This window comes from Triturus cristatus, chromosome 2_2 (assembly GCF_964204655.1).
Source record: "Triturus cristatus chromosome 2_2, aTriCri1.1, whole genome shotgun sequence".
Lineage (NCBI taxonomy): Eukaryota > Metazoa > Chordata > Amphibia > Caudata > Salamandridae > Triturus > Triturus cristatus.
The window spans coordinates 102328957-102349862 of NC_140582.1; the positions used below are offsets into that span (position 1 = coordinate 102328957).

Sequence of the window (20906 nt, forward strand, 5' to 3'; positions counted from 1 at the left end):
AGGCTCAGCGCGGCCTTCACAGACACCCCGGCGGCCTTCCCTAGGCCTCGGGGGGCCGCGGAGGAGTCCCTCTGTGCAGCGCTAATTCTTTTCCCGGTGCAGCGATGTCAGCGCGGCTCCCAGACGTCACGGGGGGAAGCCCACGCAGCTCTCCTCATGCCTTCCGGGCCGCTGGTGGTGATCGTTGGCCTCCAGCACCCAGCAGACTCAGCATGGGCTGGCGGTTACCCGGGCTGCGGCGGTGAACGGAGGACATACAGCTGTTCTCAGGCACAGCGCTTCTCAGAGGTACCCAGGCTGCGGGGGTGATCGGGGGGCATACAGCGCTTCTCAGGCACAGAGCTTATTACTTAGGACACAAACCAGTCCTGGGCCCATGGCAGCACCCCAGCAGGCAGTAGCAGTTTCTTGGGGGACAGTGTGGGCAGCAGGTGGCAAAATCTTGAAATGTAGCACTTGGAGGACACAGCGCTAGCAGGAGGGAGCAAGTCCTTACAGTAAAGTGCTTAGATGACACAGTGCTTACCTCGTGGTTTCCCTGCAGCCGCAGCGCTCACAGGCCCTTCAGCGCTTAGGGTTCACGGCGCTAGTTGGGGTGATCTAGATGTCTACTGCCAGCGCTTCTTCTCACAGCGCTGGCAGTAGGTGACAGACAGTGACAGAAGTTAGCAGCAGTGGTTGGGAGGATGGAAGGCTTGAGCAGGCACACTGGAGTTGGCACCCCGGGTTCCCCTCACACTGGGCAAGGACAGCGGGCTGGCAGGATCACTCGGCTATCTTGGGGACAGCAGGGCCTAAGCTCAATCAGCCTCAGTAGTGTAGCTTCCCCCTGGCCAACAGCCTATACTCCAGCGGAGGGTCCCCACGTCCAGTAGTGCTCCAACTGACTGTCAGGTTTTCCCTCCCTTACCTTTATACCCCTAGGTCAGGTGATCCTACAAAAAGGCAGCAAGTTCTGGCACCAGCCTGGGGGCTTGGAAGTTTCCAGAAGGCTCTGGGGACTCTGCGGTGGCTTCTCTGGTGACAAGAGGCGGGACGCTCAGGGTTACAGTAACATTATGTCCCAGCCTGATCCCAACTACTAGCGTGCAGATGGACAGTGGCCACTCCGCAGTAGCAGGGGCCTTTGGCAACCATATTGTTAGGAGAGAGCACCTGCACCTCAGCACTGTTCAGCAGCGGTAAGGTGCCCAGAGTCCTATGTCCAACAAAAGATGGTGGTAAAAATGGAGGGAGAAAGGAAAAAGGAGAAGAAAAAAAATGCGGGATAAGACCACCCTGGGCTGACAGGTCTAACGCTTTCATTATTATATATTGCTTTATATCCCTGACCAGGCACAGAAATACTTTGTCCTACGGTGACTGCAGCATATAGAACAGCTTTGTTGAATGGGCATTGAATCGCAGTGTGGCTTATGTGGGAAGTGTTTTGGTGGTGTCTCATTTACTAGTGTGGTGCACTTATCCTAACATAGGTTACTGATCCTAAGCACGTAGTGGAGGAAAGGTGTGTGAGGGATAGAAGTCATGTGTTTTACGTCTACTTGAAAAGATGTGGTTTGTGAATGTAGCTTATGTGGGAAGTGTCTTGGTTTCAAGCGTGATGAGTAGTGGAGTGTACTCCTGGTATCACTGTACTTGCCTAAAATCCTAGAGATCGTACAGATTTTGTCCCTTGGCTACGTTTGAGTGGAAGCGGAGCAATCCATAGGCCTGCACTAAATTACATACAACCATGGTACGCGTTCTTTGGGGTCCATGCACAAGCAGCACAGAGAAAAATCCCCTGTCATGCATAGGATACAGGCAGCCAATCGTCAATCCATGAGCAACTGGGGAGCAGCCCAAGGACACACACTGGATAGAGGCAGACTCGGCGTAGATCTATGTAGCCCACCAGTGAGTGATGGAGTAGTAACCCTGATATGCACAGGAGTAATACAGCCATGGTCAATGTTTTTTTTTTTTAGTCCCCTAGAAGGGACAGAGCTCATCTACCAGGTACAAACCTAGATGGTAAATCTGAAAAATCCACCCATAAGCAACCCACAAACAAGCACTAGGTGTGGACAGCCATGGTAGTTGATGTATATCGTCCACCCAGAAGCGGCGAAGTTGCAACCTACATGTGTGTTCTAGTTACTGGCAACCAGGGCCCATGGCGAAAATCAAAGATGCAGGTACGCAAAAAGTAAAACCATAAATTAAAAAAAACCTTGATGGAAGGAGACCAATGCGGTAAGATATTTCAAAAGAAGATATGGTCTATAGCCCAGCCCGTTTAGGTCACATTCAGGCTTTTATCATCTTCAGTTAACAGTGTATACTTGACAAGGTATGTCTATCCAGGCGTGAGGGAGGGAAAATCCAGAGGAATACACTCCAGAGAGATATTCAGGGGTAAGGCGGGGGTAGAGAGTCCACCCAGGAGTAACGTAGAGGTACCTCACAGATAAATTAAACCATTGAAAGTGCTCTTTAGAATCCTCCCAAAAGTAACAGAGGACATCCCTCACACATGCACTGGATTCAGTTAGGCTGAGTAGATGCTCTATGGAGTCCACTCCGGAGTGAAATAGACAATGAGCATCGCTGGTATCTGACACACTTGAGTTGTAGTGTTGGTGGTAGAGTAATTCTGTATTAGGGAAATAATTATGATGGCCGAGTAGAAAGAGATAATGAGTTTAGGAGAGGAAAGGATTGAAAGGAAGGACAACAAAAATGTGACTCGCTCACCTTTCTATATCTCACCAGGAGAACAAGATCTATTGAGTGCCTGTGATCCAGCCTGCGGTCAGTAATGGCGGTGTCTGATTTTAAGAGCCATCCATGGTGGGGTAAGGTTAATCGCACCAGAGGATTCTGATCTATTTCAACTGTTCATCTTTCCTTTTATCAGACAGGCAAACAGTTCATGTATGTGGCACATATCCTTGTTCAGACATAGAAGGATTTCTGAGAGAGTGTGCGTCTGTGTGAGAACAACTGTAGTAACATTATTTTCGTATAGGAGTGATGCCGCCGTCTGTTTCTTAAATCTTAGGATCAAAAGAAGACAGTGATTGCTATGATGCACATTCTGAGTAGGGAACTTGAAGTGCAATGTATGTTTAAGTTAAAGTAAACAGAGGCCTTACTTATTCCGGTGTGCCATATACAATCAATTACATTTACATCTATATCTATCAAGCTGCCTGTACAGAGAAATCTAAAAAGGGTAAAGGTAAGTCATAAAGTTTAGGTATCAACTTGTCTAAATCCACAATGCATCAGCAAATCAAAGATTGGTACTCAGTTTTCGAAGTTGTATTGCAACCAGAACCTTGGGATTTCATCTGTAGCAACATTACTGATGAAACCTCTGAAAACACAATCTCTATAATGCCTCGGACTCATTTTCAAGATGTGTTGAATCAGCGCATCGACAAACATCACACCCAACTTGCATCATAAACCCCTTTCAGGTTGTACCAGCATTTCTCACAAAGGGGATAGAGTCTGGAAAATGCACCTTTTTATTTTGTCCTCAAAGTTGTACAAAATTGGAAGAATTCGGTCTGATGTGTAACCCGTGCCTTCCTTGACATCATGATAGGTAGGTTAGCGTGTCAGCATATCAAGTTTAAATGGATTATCTTCAATCATCATTGTAGGTGAATGAGCTGAATCAAGACTTCAGAGGGGTATGAATGAGGGCAGTGATGTCTAAGAGGACTTCTGTAGTCCTTTGGGGGGAGTGAACCTGGAAGAAGCACAATTTCAAAATGGTCAAGGGCCCTTGAAAGTAATTTGTAGCGATGCAGAAACAAACATGCACAAGTACAAAATCTTCTCCTTCGATTTCAAAAGGGATGCTCTCTGGGGAAGATGGGTGTTACAACCACATGCCGCACTCAGTTTGTTGATCAGAGTCACTCCAAATCTTGACTTCTTGGATGTGAGGCTTCACAAGAGTCTAACCTTTAATTTCAAGGAAGTTCAGTCACCGAAGAAAAACTTTGATGCTGAAGAAGGATCTGCTTCATAGGCAAAGGACGAAAGCATGCACTTGTCAGATGCAGCTTCAAAACCAAGTGAGTTTTGGCGCTGAAAGGCATATCGGTACTATAATTAATTTCTGTAAAGAATCAGACTATAACAGTAGGATTCCTAACCAGATGGTCTCCCAATGGTTTTTTATTCAATCTATGCAACAAATTTAGCACCTCACCCCCTACAAGTTTCAGTCGTCTAAAGCATTGGGCCATCTACCCATTTCTATGAGAGACATGTGGCTTGTAGTCCTTCCAGAGGCTGGTAGAGAATCCTGATTTTGTGAGCTCTTATCGCTCACCTTCACTATTAAATTTAGACTATAAATGTTTAGGAAAGTACTGGACAACCAGTTGATACCAGTCGCCTAAGGCATAATACACTGTAATCAAACTGGATTAATTCTTGGTAGGGATACGTCTCTCAATCTGGGACCGCTATTCACGGTTATAGACTTGGCAGTCCATTGGGGAGCTGAAAACTGGATATCAAAAAGGCTTTCGATACACTAGGTGGGTGTTATTTGGTGAGGGTATTATGTCGGTTGGGCAGAGGGCCTGAACTCCAGTGATGGGTGCAATTACACACAACTAGTGACACAGGTTTGCTCCATTTAGATGGTTTTGCAAGTAGTGGCGATATGTAGGAGCACCGGACGTGCTGTCCTTTTTCACCTGTTAATTTTGCATTGGCTATGGAACCACTCATGTATATTAGGCGCTTGGGCCCACTGCGAGGGATGCAGTTTGAGGATGATTGGCATGTAATCTCCCTATATGCGGGTTGAAGCTCTGATATACCTCCTTGAGATGGCCGTTAATAACGACCCCTTGGCTTGCCTAGTGGCCCTGCTAAATAACTTTGGCAAAGTATCTAGACTGAAGGTTAACTGAGACAAATCTTGTTTGTTCCCGTAGACAAGAAGGCTGGAGAGTGAGCAAATTCAGCCACACACATTGTGGTTTTACTTTTGTTATTCGGTACCATCCAATACCCAAGTGTGAATGTAAATCAGAGAGAAAAAGATTTGACAAACTTGGGAATGGCGATCGTGTTGATTTGGTAGTCAATACCGTTCTGGAATGCATTACCTCTGTCAACGGTACGTCAAATGGCAGCTTTCCAAGATGTTGATATTTTCCAGATTTACTATATTTTTTTCGCAGCCCTACTAGTAATACTCAATAAGGCTTTCTTATGCAGTTTGCGCCATGTTGTGTAGTTCCTATAAACCTATATAGGATCTGCACGTTTAGACAACATATACTGTAGGATTGGAGTCAGACTGATTCTGGACACCCCTACCAGATATGTCAGCCTGTATACCAGCTAGCTCACAGTGCCACTAGAAACCCCTCTTACCAAGGAAAGAATATTCTTGGCAACTATTGAACATGACAACCCTGATCCCTCAGAATTGTGGAAACCGTGTACTACTTTTCGCTCAGTCACTCGTGTTCACTTTGTCTCCGAGGGATACACAGAATAAACGGTAGGGATGTTTTTCAATAAGCATTTATTGAACCAGCGTCCTTCTAGTGTAAAATAGGTGTGCTGAAACCACCATTAGACAGTAACAGATATAAATGATTATTAGCACTAGCAAAGTAAAAGGAGGGAGGATTTCTATCATGGTGCCAAAACAATAAATACAGACAAGTATATAAAATACATGACAGTAAAAATTCTTACTCCTATGATGCGTGCCAAACTAGATGTACCTAGCATGTATGTGGGTGTAAAGCCAATAATCCGTTTAGGATAAAGTCAACACCATTACCTGAAGTGAGAGACTGTGGGACCCCGTCTTGGTCTCGAGACGAACACCCCGCAAGGGATATCGGACCACTGTGAGCTGGAGTTTCTGCAGGTAGGAGCCTCAGCGTCTCGTGTCAGTATGGAAGTCCTATTCACCTCTGACTATCTCAGCAAAAGATGAGGTGTATATATACCCAAAGTGGTACCCCCTGGGGATATATCTTGCTGTGTCATGTCGGATTGGGGTGACAGAAGGAATGTCCCTTATACATAGTTTTTATGCAGGAGATGGTAGGCCTGCTGTGATTCGAAGAATCCTCATGCATAATGAATGAGGCTTAATTAAGCTTTTCGGGGGAAACCCCATGTCCTCTTTGGGCATCACCGTAACTAGGTAAAAGGTCAGTACTAAGAATAGTTATGTAGTGCAATGGTAGGGAGAATATAGGTGAAGGCTTAGGTGACTACCTGAGCCTATATTAGGGTACCTATACGGAACAAAACACAGTAGCACCAGAACCAGACAGGTAGTACCAATCACAACAAGCATGCTCAACACAATACATCTCTGTGCCACAACACGTTGATGCTGGAGCGGGTAATTCAAAATGTTGTATACCCTCCCCATTTTGCATGTTTATGCTAATTAAATAAATTAATTATAATCTAATGCAGTGGTCTTCAAACTTTTTAATTCTGCGCCCCCCCAGTTTTGAAAAAAGAATCCCTGGCCCCCCCCTCAAAAATGTTCACAATTATTCTATTAAACTGGCAATGTTTAAATATATCTAGACTTATTTAAACATTGCAGCTAAGTTCTGCCACTGCTTTAGAAATGCAAACAATACATGTTTTCCAAACATACTATTCTGGTGAGGCAGGCCTTACTAATGTGTAAAAGTATCCACAGTGTGATTATTTGAAATGGTAGTGGGGGTTTGGGAGAAAACTTGGAGTCCTTTCCGTTTTGACACCTTCTCCCAGCCAGGATTTAAACGACAAAGAATGTTACTGAGGGCCCATTAGAGATGTCCTTACTGCCGCTCATTTTTCGGCTGAAAACAGAGCATAATGTTTCTTCTGCCAGAGCCTGGCGCCCCCCCTAGGATCACTTGAGGCCCCCCTAGGGGGGCCCGCCCCCCAGTTTGAAGACCTCTGATCTAATGGATTGAAGTGGAAATTATTAATCAATTATTAATAATTGAAATACATGTGGGATTGCTTTGCATGACTTTAAATCGTAAACTAAATTATGTACGCATACTAATGATAGACCATTAGAATATTGCATGATATATGTGGCTTTTGTGATGTATTTGTGATTTGTGCTTTATTCAGCAAGCATAAACCGCTTGAGTATTGCTTATCGCTAGATAAATACATACACATATGGGTATTAGCAGGGGTGTGGAATTTATTAAAATATCTACTTGTCCAAGGGGCAGGTTGCTTCATAAATCTACTTGTCCTGTAACAAAATCCACTTGTCCCTTTGGTGCCATGTTGTGCGGCGACACATTTTGGCAGCAATCTCATCGAATAAAAGCTCTTATATAGCCTCTCTGATTATGCCAGGGCTCATACCATAGTAGTGTTTGAATACTAGCAATACCTTTATGTTGCTACGTTGCCGCAGATCTACATACTGGGACTGAAGGTGGTGGTAAACAATAGTTCCAGGGTTGGAATGTCCTTTTGAGTCTGTGCAAAACTACTAACTTGCATTTTTTAAGAGTTTTTCGACAACTCGTCTCTAATCTTTTCCAATATTGAGAAATGTTGGAAATTTACTCCTGACTGAGGCAGACGTAAACCTTCTTCAAGAGTTGGGGAAAAAGTGGTTGGAGAGAAAATAAACTTGCAAACACTCAGGTTTTTGCATGAGCAAATCTACACATGCATATTTGCTCATGCTAAAATGCAGTTCACAAATATTTTTCAGCAGTACTATTTCTTGCCCTACTGCTGTAAATTCTTGTGAATTCAGGTAAGCCATATAGCTGCCCTTAATGCAAGGACATATACCAAGGGTCCACTTTTGAGACCTTCTTTAAATAATTGGGCCCCTAATTTGGTCTGGCGTTAATCATGACCTTTTGTGTTTATTAAAATTCTCTCTCTCGCTCTGTATCGGCTGGCTTCACGGTGAGTGACAGTATTCTGCTCTTTCACAAGGAGCATATCGGCACACAAAGTAGTTTTGTTCAGTGCCAGTAACTAATGTGGCAGTGTGTGCTTTTTTGAGACCAAAAACAATTTTTGATTTTGCCAATGTTTGTTATAATGGTGAGGGTCCGGCAGCTCTCACATCAATAAGGTTTTACAAAAACCATGCTAAAACAAGGCACGCATTGCCAAAACTAAAAAGCTGACCACCATTTCAGACCTACTGGCTTTGCCAATGCTTGTTTATTTTTATGTTTCCCAAAATCTTATTGAAACTGGTTACACTGATTTTCTAATATGAATATTTGGGGGAAATACTAACATGCATCAACACATTTTACTAAATGATGCTGCAAAGAAATGGTACCTGAAATTTTACAGTAGTTTAGCAAAAAAAATGTTTTCCTACGTTCATTTTTAGGTACATTTTATATTGAAATAAAAGAATCAATCTTGCTTTCAAGCTTCTGCAAATATTTGCATCTAATCAGAGAGCATTCTGGGAGCATTATACATAGCCTCATATTGCTAAACTTTGAAACCGTGTGTACACATTTTTATACTGGAACCACGGTCAGTAGTGCAGTCAGAACTTACATTTACTGAGTGCGCTCACCCCAATAATAAAGGCTGTCAATTAATGAACCATAAATACAAGTTTGAACAGCATTAACATATGCACACAAATATTAACTTAACTGCAGGCAGTGCCCTTCCCTGATCCTTAATGTGGTACTGCAAACTGGCAGGCAAAGGGTGTGTGCTGCAGGGGGTTGGGCCTGCTTGTCCCAAGGACAAAATGCAAATTAAAACTTGTTGCCCTTAACCCCAAACAACATGTCCTGGGCGTCGGGCTATAGGAATTCCACATCCCTGATTAGCAAGGGAATAGCATTTTATTAGTTATTTCTATGTATTAATTGCGTTTTGTGTTTCTTTTGCTTAAGTTGACCATTTGGGCCTGCCACAAAATGGCTGCCTCCGGTACCTAACTTGACTGTCGACTCTACACGAGGTTTTGGGTGAAGTGCGCCTGCGCTAACGCCAGCTACAGTGGCCTCGTCATGACCCTAACCAGACTGTACCCACCAAGTTCGCCTTGGGAAGCAAGCCAGCTTTTCAGAAGAACAATAAGCTGCCTCTTAAAACCGGAACCAGCAAGACTGATGATCTAAGAGACATTACTTCATGAGAACCCTGTCAGACGATCTTCGATTGTCCAATCAGAGGAGCTGGAAACCAATATTTGTTACATTTTGTCAATGATTTTACTATATATTATGGTAGAATAGAGAGGTTGTTGCTGGTTCGTTTTTGGCTTTTCTCGATTTCCTGACGTTATGCTGACGGAGAGGACGGTGACGCTGCAGGACAGCTGTTTCCCTGAATCTTTGACGGACTGAATTAATGCCCAAATTCCTGATGAACTGAAATCACTAAATTTGATGGCCATAGATATGCGAGACTACCGGATTTGATTTAGAGGACGACAATTAGCCAGAATAGGTAAATATGATGATTGGCGACTTGAATAAATGAATGATTTAATTTGCATTAATTAGGTAAAGATTGAATTGATTAACTACAGAATGAGTTGGGTTGTTTATTCATTGAAAATGTATTAATTTAAAGGTAAATTAGAGAATTGGAAGTCAACCTAAACCAGCAACTAACTGATCCATCCCGATTTATGAGAGGGTGAAGTTCAGGGCCTAATGAGTATCGGAAGGTTGTGTAGATTTGTTGCTCATTAGGGTAAAGAGGTAATTCCTTTAATGTCAGCGTTTGGAAGATAATTGCCTCCCGAGAAACACAGATTGATGGTGAGTGAATGTTGGTGTTATGGGCCCCACCAGCGAATGTATGGTTAGTGTGTGTTTGTGAGATCTTTGGTCTGTGACGGAAGGAGGGATTTGTATTTCACGCTGCAGCACTGACACATGATGAAAAGGGTCACCCATTGAAAGAGCTAGTCCCGAGATTAGAAGATGGCTGGAAACAATTCTTGAAAATAGTCCCATAATGAAGAACCTCTGGACCAATACCCTTTTAAACAGTCTCCTCCAGAGTACACAATGCTGTAATACAGTTAGTTATCACACTTCATGAAGTCCCTGGCTGAGAAGTAGAAGAGGAAGATTTCTTCTTTGAAACCTTGTCCAGACTGAGCGTAGGGGCCCATATTTACCAGTGATCAAAACAACTGAAAACAATCTCAAGACTCCTAGCAAAACAAGGCTTATTATTCCCAGAGTTGGATGATAATAGAAAACTGCACCTCAGGATTTAAGTTCGATGTCTTGTTTTCATGATTCTAAATGGTTAAAACATTCCCATAAAAGGGCTTTTAATCGGAGTGCTACTGAGTGTCCACCTCCAGACAGAGAGGTAACACAGTTTCAACGCTGCGGGCAAGTGAGTTGCAATGGTCACAGCAGCCAAATGGAGCATTGAAGATTCCCAGGTATCATCAGCTGTTTTGACATTTTCCAGTGGCAGGAAATGAAGACATCTCCTAGTACACTATCGGAAGAGGCTTACCGAAATTGTGCTACTGGGGATTTCAGTTGCAGGCATTAGTTGTTCTTCGGGTGCAATAAATACATCCTGCATCTAAATCAACACCAACATCATCTTGAGGCGCCATTTGCGTATTCTCATTTCCAGTTTCGGCCCTGAGGAATAGCAATGACTTCTGCATAGTCCTTTGAGTGATGACCATTTATTCCGCCGATGAGGCTCAGGAAAATTTTAAAAAAGGACATGGTCATAACTAGGCACATAAGGGCTTTCCGACTGCAGGAACCTTTTGAGAAGTGTCCGTATTGTAGTATTTGTATAGCACTTAATACCCCTAAGTGGGGCTGAAGATCGTACACATAATGGTAGCATGCTACTCTTTGTAGGATGTGTGGCTAAAAGTGTGTTGTCTTTGTTTTGAGTCAATGTCAATAGCCTGTGCATGTCATGCTTGGCCCAATTTTAGATAGAATGTGGCAGAGGTTGCCCACTTTAAGATATTGTGGCTCTGGTGGGGAAGCTGCAGTATATTGAAAGAGGGAGTCGTCTGCCAGGATGGACTTGGTTACAGTAATTCCTTTATGTAATTGTTCTCATAGGTTATCAACTGTAGGTGTCAAGAAATGAACAGAATATGCTGCTATTTGGGACCTATAGATTTTTAATATGTTGGATTCCTCTGATGACCAGCAATGTGTAGCAGATATTTTAGACATTACATGTCTGTCCAATTGGTATCAAGTGTTTAGTTCTAGAATACTGGTTGATAATATCCCAAGAGCAACTATTCCCTTAAACCCAGGAGTGGCTATCCTTCCGTAACAAACTGGGGTTGGGTTTGTACCCAGGAGTGATTATCCCCTGACTTTGGTTAAGGCCGGCCAGGCCTCTTGCTGCTGAAAGAGGTGTGGGTATATCTAGGATTCTTGTTTGCATCAAATACTTAGTAGTTGCTCGAGGGCTGAGGTCCTGCTGGTCCAGAGACTCCTGTTAGAGGCCCAAACCGGAGTGACGCCTCCATGTGCATTTCCCACTCATTAAAATGCCGTTCGGGTGGGTGATGGATTTTCCTCATGAATGAATGACGGTCACCACTGACCAGTGGGTATTGCACTCTGTGGAGCACAGCTACTCTGTGGAGTTCTCACACCTCAAGTCCAAAAATTTAAAAAATAAACCGAAAACATCCTGTTGTTGCAAGAAACGATTTGTGTACTAATGAGCAAGTGTATAATGGAAGAAGCGCCCTTACATCAAAGCGGCCAATAATTGTACTCCATGTACTTCCTGATACCAAAGAAAGACAGCACTCTGTATCCCATCTTGAATCTACACTTGCTGAATACTTTCTGTTGTAATAGAATAAGTCCAGTGGGCCAAGTGTAGATTAGGTAGATAGGTTTATTAAGTGGCTTCAGTGAAGAGCCCCACCAGGAGCAGCTTCCCTGCTGCTCAGCCCATACTCCAACTGACACTCTCAGACAGCCAACATTCCACTGCATCACCACGCACCAACATTCCACATCACACTCACACTGGCTGAGCAGCAGGTATAACACATTCCTTCAAACAATATATTTCATGATGATGGCATTACAGGAAGATATCCTGCAAAAAGATTACTCCCTAGTGTCCCTCGCCATTAGGGAAGGTGACTTTCATATCCCAATCCTGCCCAGTTATTGCTAGCACCTACAGCTTATTGTAGGTGCAAAGCATGATCAGTAAAACCTTACCTTTTGGAATATATTCTGCACTGAGTGTTTACAAAATAGCTTGTCATGGTGGAGGCTCATTTCTGCCACCAGGAGATGATGTTAGCTCCCATGTGGATGATTCATTGGCTCTAGAATACTATAATCTTTCTTAATGTTTTATGAATTCATATATTGTACAATATTGTGCAATCTAGAGGTTGGGTCTGAAATATTTCTCTTTTTGTCCTTTTTTTGAAATATATATTTTTCTTCTGGGCAACCATGGGGCACCATTTGCTGGTATGTCTGTTCTATTGTGATGTCAGATGTGTTCCCTGGTAGCCCCATGTGTGATTGCCATCTTCAGAATCTTTTTTGCTGTTGGATCTGGATGCAGAAAAAAAGAAGCTCTGGGATCATTGAGGACAATTCAGGGAATAGTCGATGGAGTCATCAAGCCTCTATTATTTTCTCTAGAAGGGTGTTAAGATTCCAGTGGTTGGTATGGTTCTGGACTTACTACATGTCTGAGCTGGGGTACATTTAAGACTGCTATGAGATATTTTTGGCTGGAGTAACTTTAGAAATGCCATTGAGGGGTTTTTACTGCCTTATACTCGCTTGCAACCTCTGTGCTGTGCTATCTGTGAAACAAAACTTCGTTTCCTTTTTTGATAATGTTTTTAGCAATTGTAAAATTTTAATGTAATACCGATCTGTCAGATCGTATCCCGCTTGTTTTTATTGCTGGGTGAAAGGGTGGTATCTTTAAAAAGCTTGTGAACGTTGTATTCTTGGCGAGGGAATCTGTGGGGTGATTTGCTATCTGCTTCAGGGGGGACTTGACTCCCTTCCTGGTCTTGCCGGTCAGCCATAGAGAGGCGCCATTTTAGTAGTGCGCTCTCTAGTCTTTCTGGCTGCCGGCCTACAAAGATGCACGCGGGGCGGACGCGCATGCCTTGAGGGGTTTTTACTGCCTTATACTCGCTTGCAACCTCTGTGCTGTGCTATCTGTGAAACAAAACTTCGTTTCCTTTTTTGATAATGTTTTTAGCAATTGTAAAATTTTAATGTAATACCGATCTGTCAGATCGTATCCCGCTTGTTTTTATTGCTGGGTGAAAGGGTGGTATCTTTAAAAAGCTTGTGAACGTTGTATTCTTGGCGAGGGAATCTGTGGGGTGATTTGCTATCTGCTTCAGGGGGGACTTGACTCACTTCCTGGTCTTGCCGGTCAGCCATAGAGAGGCGCCATTTTAGTAGTGCGCTCTCTAGTCTTTCTGGCTGCCGGCCTACAAAGATGCACGCGGGGCGGACGCGCCTCGGATGCGCCCTGCGCCCGTCACTCTGCTCTTCCAATGGGGGGCGTTCGTGCTGCGCTGACCTATGGTAGGGACAGGCTACTGAGTCTCAATGTGACTTTAGGTCTTTCACACTCTCAGTTTGATATGTTGAATGCTCAGAAGCATGTTTGTGCTGTTTGTGGCTTTCGTCTCCCGGCTATCTCTCCTGATGCCTCTTGTTTGTTAGGTCAACGGCATAAAAGGGATATTGTTCCATCCATCTCTGCCGCCCTAATTAATGTACGGTCTTTAAAAAAACATCACGCCGACATCTTCGACCTGCTCTCCGACCACCCTGTTGACCTTCTGTTCCTTACGGAAACCTGGCTCGATTCCAACTCTGACCCCTATGTTACTCTGGCTATCCCGGAGGGCTTTAAAATGGCAAGGGCCGACCGTTCGGAAGGCAGGGGTGGCGGTGTAGCGGTTGTTTTCAGAGACAAATGGGAATTTATTAGGGGCGAAACCCATGCTTGGGGCACTGGTGAAGCGCTGGATTTCAGTATTAGGTTCTCCCCCCATTTTCTTCTTGGTGGGGCGCTGGTCTATCGTCCCCCTGGCTCTGCCCATGCTTCCATTCAGAAGTGGGGAGAGGAGCTCACTGCAAGGGCGCTTCGTTTTTCCCAGTTCCTGCTCCTTGGTGACTTGAATTTACACTTGGATCAAGGGTCATCTACCGAGGCTTGCGCCTTTAAAGAGATTCTTCAGATGACTCAACTGTCTCAATGGGTTATCCACCCTACGCATCAGGGTGGCCACATCCTTGACCCGATCTGTTCTAATTTTAACATCCTAGTTGAGGATCCCCTTCCCCTTGTGTGGTCAGACCACTTTATCACTTTTTTTTCCTGGAAGGCTGGCCAGCCTCATGCTGCTGATTCTACTTCACGGAAACCAGCCTTTAAGAAGGTTGACCCCGTTTCTTTGGCTGGGGCCCTGGCGGCCTCCAGGCCTTACCTCATTAATAATCTCGAGGGGAGTCTTGCTGGCTTTTCCAACTGGCTGGACAAGTCCATGACCTTGCTGGCTATTCCTACCTCCTCTCGCCCTTCGAGAGTAGCGCCTTCAAAACCATGGTTTTCGGCTGAGTTGCGCACGCTTAAACACAGTTGCAAAAAACTGGAACGGACCTGGCGCCGTCAGGACTATTGTCCTCTGGCTAAGGCCGCTCTGAGGATTAAGCAAAAGATCTATTACGCCGCCATTTCTCAGGCTAAAAAGCAATATTTCACCGAGCGTATTGAACAGGCCTGTAACAACTCGAAGGAGATCTTTCATATAGTTCAGAGCTTTACATCTCCTGTCGCTCTCAACTGTTCGGGCCCGGCCACGACTGATTGGTGCAATACCCTTTCCTGCTTTTTCAAGGATAAAATCCGTATGATACAGCAGTCCTTGCCTGTGTGTTCAGCTTCCCAGGCGGTAGATGGATCGATTGGACCCTCTCGGGGCGCTCCAATACACGCTCTGTCGGTCTTCCCTCCTGTCGACATGGCTAGTACTCTGAAATTACTTAAGGGCCTCAAGTCCGGTTCACCTTCGGATTTATGCCCTGCCAGACTGCTGGCCGCGGTCGCGGAGATCATTAACCCTGAGGTGAATGCTATTATTAACCTTTCCCTTAGTAAGGCTTGTGTTCCGCCGGAGTGGAAACAGGCTAAAATTCTTCCATTACTGAAGAAACCGTCCCTTGACCCCACGCTGCCCGGCAATTACCGCCCTATCTCCCTTCTCCCTTGCCTTGCTAAGGTATGTGAGAAGGTAGTGACCCGACAACTTTCCGAATTCGTGGAAAGATCTGAGGCCTTGCACCCAGCCCAGTCTGGGTTTCGGGCATCCTATAGCACTGAGTCAGCGCTAGTGGAGATCTCAGAGGCGATTAGGGACTGCTTAGATGCTGGTGGCAGAGCAGCTCTGGTAATGCTTGATCTGTCAGCAGCATTTGACACGGTGCCTCATGCCAGACTGCTCTCCCGCCTCTCTGAGATTGGGGTTTCTGGCTTGGCCCTCGCTTGGCTGAGGTCTTTTCTGGAGGGCCGTACCCAACAGGTTTGGGTGCCACCGGCCGCCTCTTCTCGGCAGGAGGTCCCCACTGGTGTCCCCCAAGGTTCGTCCCTTAGCCCCCTCCTTTTTAACATCTATGTTACTCCAAAATGGACTTTGGTGGAAAATATCCCAAATCCCTCCCGGAGTCAGCTGGCACTCTATGCCATTGTTTCCTAGCACAGCTTTCTCTATCAGAAGCTCTTGTGTGGCCCTGGATCTAGCTTTAAGGGTCTATGTCCAAACAGACTACTTAGTCCAGCCCTGCTAAAGACAATTGGGCTCTGTTTCTGGCGTTGGGGAAAGTGGTAAAGATTCCACTGTCTTGGATGGCAAAGAGAAAAAAAGAAAATTTTTGTCAGACCTAGCATTTGATTGAATTGGGAGTTTCTACCTTAGCTGACGTAGCTCAGTTGGAACTGGACCACTTCCTTCTGTTCGAATGGCAAGCTGACGGAGGGCGGAAGAAATTGGGTTTGAAGTAACTTTCCTTGGTATCCGGTTGTTTCATGAACCGGAATAATGGATCAAAATTGCATGGGGTATTGCAACACTGCTCAATCTCATCCGGGCCTGTCATTTTACCATAGTTGTACTGGTCGTCTTCATCAAAGTACCATATTGGGAGGCATAACTTTATCCTTGCTCCCTGTCAGGCCCTTCAAGTGCTCTTCTCCCTTATTGGTAGTCCTAAGTATCCTGCAGATTGTTGTGAATTCTGGAACACATTCACCTTTGGTGCTCTTAGATGCATCACAGGAAGGCACTTCCCATTGTTGGTTATTGGAGACTGATTTCAAGGGGTATTTAACCAAATTTTAATTTGCTTGAGCCTCTTACCTTCCCCTGAGTTGTGTTCTCTTCACACCTCAGCCTATCCACGTTATGAAGACACTAACAGTCATCAATTGTAAGCACAGGCTTGATGGAAAGTAATTATCTTAGAATGATTTGTCTCGATCAAATCCTGCTCAATGGATAGTGTGATACTAATACATACTAAAGAAACATGATTAACAGTGTCGTCTCACTTTTCCCATTCAGTATATGAGGACACTCTAAACAACTTACTTTTCAAATATAATATGTCTTTTTGCAATGAGCGTATTAGCACTCCAGTTACTGTGAGTTGTATATACAATGGCAGAGGTGAGAACAGTGTGATAGTTTTTTTACTTTTCTCTCAGTGTCACTCTGAGCTGGTCTTCGGATTTTCTATCCGTGGAATTGCAATTAGTGACCATTTTCCACAAAGCGTTGCCCTGAACATCAACCCTTTGACTCAGAGGGGGGACGCACACAGAGTCACTTTCTTGGGGAATATTGACCTATCCCTCCTCAACAGGTATTCACTGAGTTGGTCCCTGGTGGATCCATCCAATTTCCTAGCAAACCTGATTTGGAAAGAGAGGGTGGCCTTCGAACAATGCCTTGATGAGCGTACAGAGGCACACAAGTTCATACAAGCATTTGATCTTATAAAAAAGGGCATCGGTGAAGAGCTCTACATTATCCGGAGCAAAGCCAGGGCATGCTGTCCTCGCTGGTTTGACTCGATATGCACCAAAACACTCAGAAATCTAAAATTAGCCCAAGCCAAAAAACCAAGACAGGCCTTGGTTGATGGCCAATATATATGCGGATCTACATTCCCGTACCTCCAACGGAAAAAAGCTTCAAGGAGGATACTTGCAATCGCCAACTTGAAGCCAGCCTGTCTAACGGCAACATTATGTTCTGTAGTAGGGGATCTCTGTGTATAGTCATAATCTAGTGAATAGTCCCGCCTATGTGCGCGGACCCCGGAGCAATAAAAATAATCTCTTAAGTTGTCAAGCCATGCAGACCTGCATCTACACTTAAGAGAGAATTTCAAAGACAGATAATGCAGCCTATACCCACAGGCTACACTGTCCAGTACTTCAACTAGAAAGAATTCCACCAACAACCACCAACAGCACTGCCTGTCCAGCTTTTTCCACAGAGAAAAACCTGCCTCTTCCAGCAAAAGCCTCTGGAATGATAGAGAGGAAGGAATGGACAGACAAGCCCCATAGGCTGCCATTATGTGGCTCAGAACAGGATACTGTGCCTTTAAGAAAACTTTCCAGGACTTTCCAGTATCCCAGAATGCACAGCAGGTCCCTTTTACTTTCAGTTCTTTTTTCCGGCTCCTGCTAGCAGGACCCTGGAGCATTGAGCTCTCCCTTTTCAAGGGTTTATTGGCGATTTTTGTCAAATTTTCAAGTGTTTTAGTGTTGGGACTTCCTTCTGGTGTTGTCAACATGCCTGGCTTGTTTGACAAGTGCCCGGAGTGCGATAGGAAGAAGGCTAAGTCAGACCCACACAAGGTGTGTATAGGCTGCCTTCCCCAGTCCCATGTGCCGGAAGAGTGTGAGATCTGCCACTCGTTCTCAGCCAGGACCCTGAGAGAAAGAATGAAGATTAGGCTCCAAGTCCTGGAGGACAGAAGGCTGAAGGCACAAGGTGGGTCAGGAGGGGCTGATTCTGCCCATGCTGAGGCCTCTGGGGGGGCTCCCCAGGGGCAGGAAGACCAGCAAACACCCCCATTCTCCACCAGCGTCGATGACGTCGACTAAGGTGTCGAGAGGGATGACTACGGTCTGTTCGCCATCTCCCCAGGGCTCTGGGGAGAAGCGACGTCAACGTTCAACGTCGAGGGAGCTGATCAGGCCGCCGTCGACGACTTCGGCATCGTCAGCGTCGACGCCGTCAACGTCGCCGTCGAGGCATCGACGTCGAGATCAGGCCCGGCGTCGGCGCTCACCGTCGAGGGGAGATCGCCGGTCGCCGTCGGCGAAGAGGAGACGTTCGCCGTCGAGGCGTTCGCCGTCGACGTCGAAGAGGCGATCGACGTCGAGGAGGCGATTGACGTCGAGGAGGCGATTGACGTCACGGAGACGATCGTCGTCGAAGAGGGATTCATCGACGTCGAGGAGGCGCAGGGGACGCCCGGACACCAGGAGTCCCTCGACGTGGTACTCAGTGGTATATACGCCGCCTCCTCCTCCGCCACCGTCACTAACACCACCACCACCTCCTCCTCCGCCTCCGCCTCCTCCTGCTATTCCGCCTCGCAGGCCTTCGGGCCCACCACTGGTTCCGACACGATCGGTCTTGTTGCCCAGGTATCCGCCGCCGCAGGGAACGCCTAGGCCGCAGCGCCAGGGTAAGCCACCGTCGCCTGGCCCGGCGAGACCGGCGGACAGACCGAAGCCAAGGAGATCGCGCTCCCGCTCCGGACGGAGAGGGAGATCGCGGAGCCGTGGGCGACCGTCGTCAACATCGAGGCGACGCCACAGGAGGCGCAGATCCAGATCGCACACTCGATCATCTGCCAGGGACTTCTCACCGACGCTGTCAGACTCACCCGGGAAGAGGGTGTCGTCGGTTGACTATCTGGTCTCCTTCCAGGAGGTACTACTGAGGGGTGCAGCCAAGTTGGGAATCACGGTGACTGTACCGACACCAAAAACGTCCTTGATATTCGAGACGCTGCACAAGAAGCACCTGTCTCGCCCCCTGCTGCCTCTCGTGCCGGGACTGGTGAAGCCCGCTATGGAGTTGTTCCTCACTCCGGCAGTGACGAAATCCGCCCCCTCCCGGCTTATGAAGAAGTATCGGGCCCCGGACTCGGACCCGACCTTTTTGAGGACGGACCCTAAGCCAGATTCAGTCATTGTGACGGCGGCGAGGAAGCAACATGCTACCACCCCTTCATCGACAGTTCCGCCCGACAAGGAGAGCCGATGGCTGGATTCGGCGGGCAGGAAGGTCTGTGGGACGGCTGCTACCACCATGAAGGCGGCAAGTGCCGGGGCTCTGTTGGGGCGTTACGACCATGTAGAGAACAATGAGAGAGCTAGGGAGGCGTGGGGTGCGTCCGTATCCCCTGTATATATATCAGTTTTATCAAAGTTGGACGGACCCAAAGATGTTGGTACGATCACTGTCAGACAGTGCTTGGGAACCCACTAGGTAAGTTAAAAGACCCCTCACACACCAACCTAGTTGGTGTCATGCTTCATCATTGGGGTCCCAACCGGGTGGCCGAATGCCCCCCGGTTGTGCTACGACGCCTGATTACAGCGGAGCTGGTGTGGTGCAAGGGTGTGATGTAGTGAAGGGTTAAAAATATCTCTGAGAATCCTTGCCGTGGGGAATTTTATTGTTGGCGGCTCAGGATATGCTAAAAATAAAATTATTTGGTGCAACTACGAAAGAAATTAGTTTCTAATAGTTGTATGTGTTGTAGGTCTACATGTTTCAGCCCTCATCGAGATGTCAGGGACTTTCGTCAGGACCAGTGAGTGCAGTGAGTGGCAAAGTGAAGGGTGCCACGTGGTGGGTGAAAAAAATAAAAAGGTTGATTACCTACACACTCGCTAAGGTGTGTGGACCAGGTATCTGCGAATTTGCGGACACCGCAGCGAAAAAGACACTATGGCTGAGTGAGATCGCTGCTCAGGATGCGGGAGGAGTGCGCTCCTCGAGTCACAGGTTTTGATCGTGGAGCTGCACCCGCCTGGCACCTACTGGGGTCTCCCGGGTCCCGGATGGACGGGTTACGACCGTGCCCTGTGGGAATCTCTCCAGCAGTACGCGGAGCTGCTGCCTCGCGACAAGAGGGAAGACTTCTTGGAGACCTTGCACGAGGGGATGCTGGTCTCAAACCAGGTGATCAGTGCGGCAGCGGATGTGTCCCTGCTGGCGGCACATGGGTACTGTCATGGCATCCACCAACGGCGTCACGCGTGGCTTCGCCTTACCTCGCTCAAGCCGGAGCCTCAGCATAGAGTGGCCAATCTGCCTTTCTCGGGGGAGACCCTGTTCGGCCAGCATGCGGACGACGAGATGGCCCGCATGAAGACGGAGGCAGAGACCCTGACGGCTGTCGGGTTGGAGAAGCCAGAAAAGAAGAAACGCCCGTTCCAGAGACGGTTCGGGTCTGCGGGCAGAGGGCGTGGCCAGGCCTCGGGACAGCAGCAAAACCAGCAGCAGCAGTTCCGTAAACCCTTCCAGAAACGCCAGAAGGGTAGAGGGGGCCAGCAGTCCGCTACTGCTATCAAGGGCCCCGCCGGGTCACAGCCCTGAGCATCTACTTCCCCTGCAACCGTTACCCACTCCAGTGGGGGGAAGCATTCAATTTTTTCCAGCAGAGTGGAGAAAAATTACTCGGGACATGTGGGTGCTGAATATTGTTTGCAATGGATACAGTCTTCGGTTCATCAGGCCGCCTCCAGTGATTCTGCCGGTAAGCTCGCGGTATCAACTGCGAGAGCTCCAGGCGGAGGCAGACATCCTGTTGAGGAAAAAGGCGGTG

At 46.7% G+C, this 20906-nt stretch overlaps 1 long non-coding RNA gene across 1 annotated transcript; it reads left to right on the forward strand.

The window, feature by feature from the left end:
* On the forward strand, nucleotides 1–9542 carry LOC146861948 (uncharacterized). Its single transcript, XR_014978350.1, has 3 exons — nucleotides 1–288; nucleotides 2758–2840; nucleotides 8907–9542. It is a non-coding gene; the product is annotated as an uncharacterized LOC146861948 (long non-coding RNA).
* Nucleotides 9543–20906: the final 11364 nt, after the last annotated feature.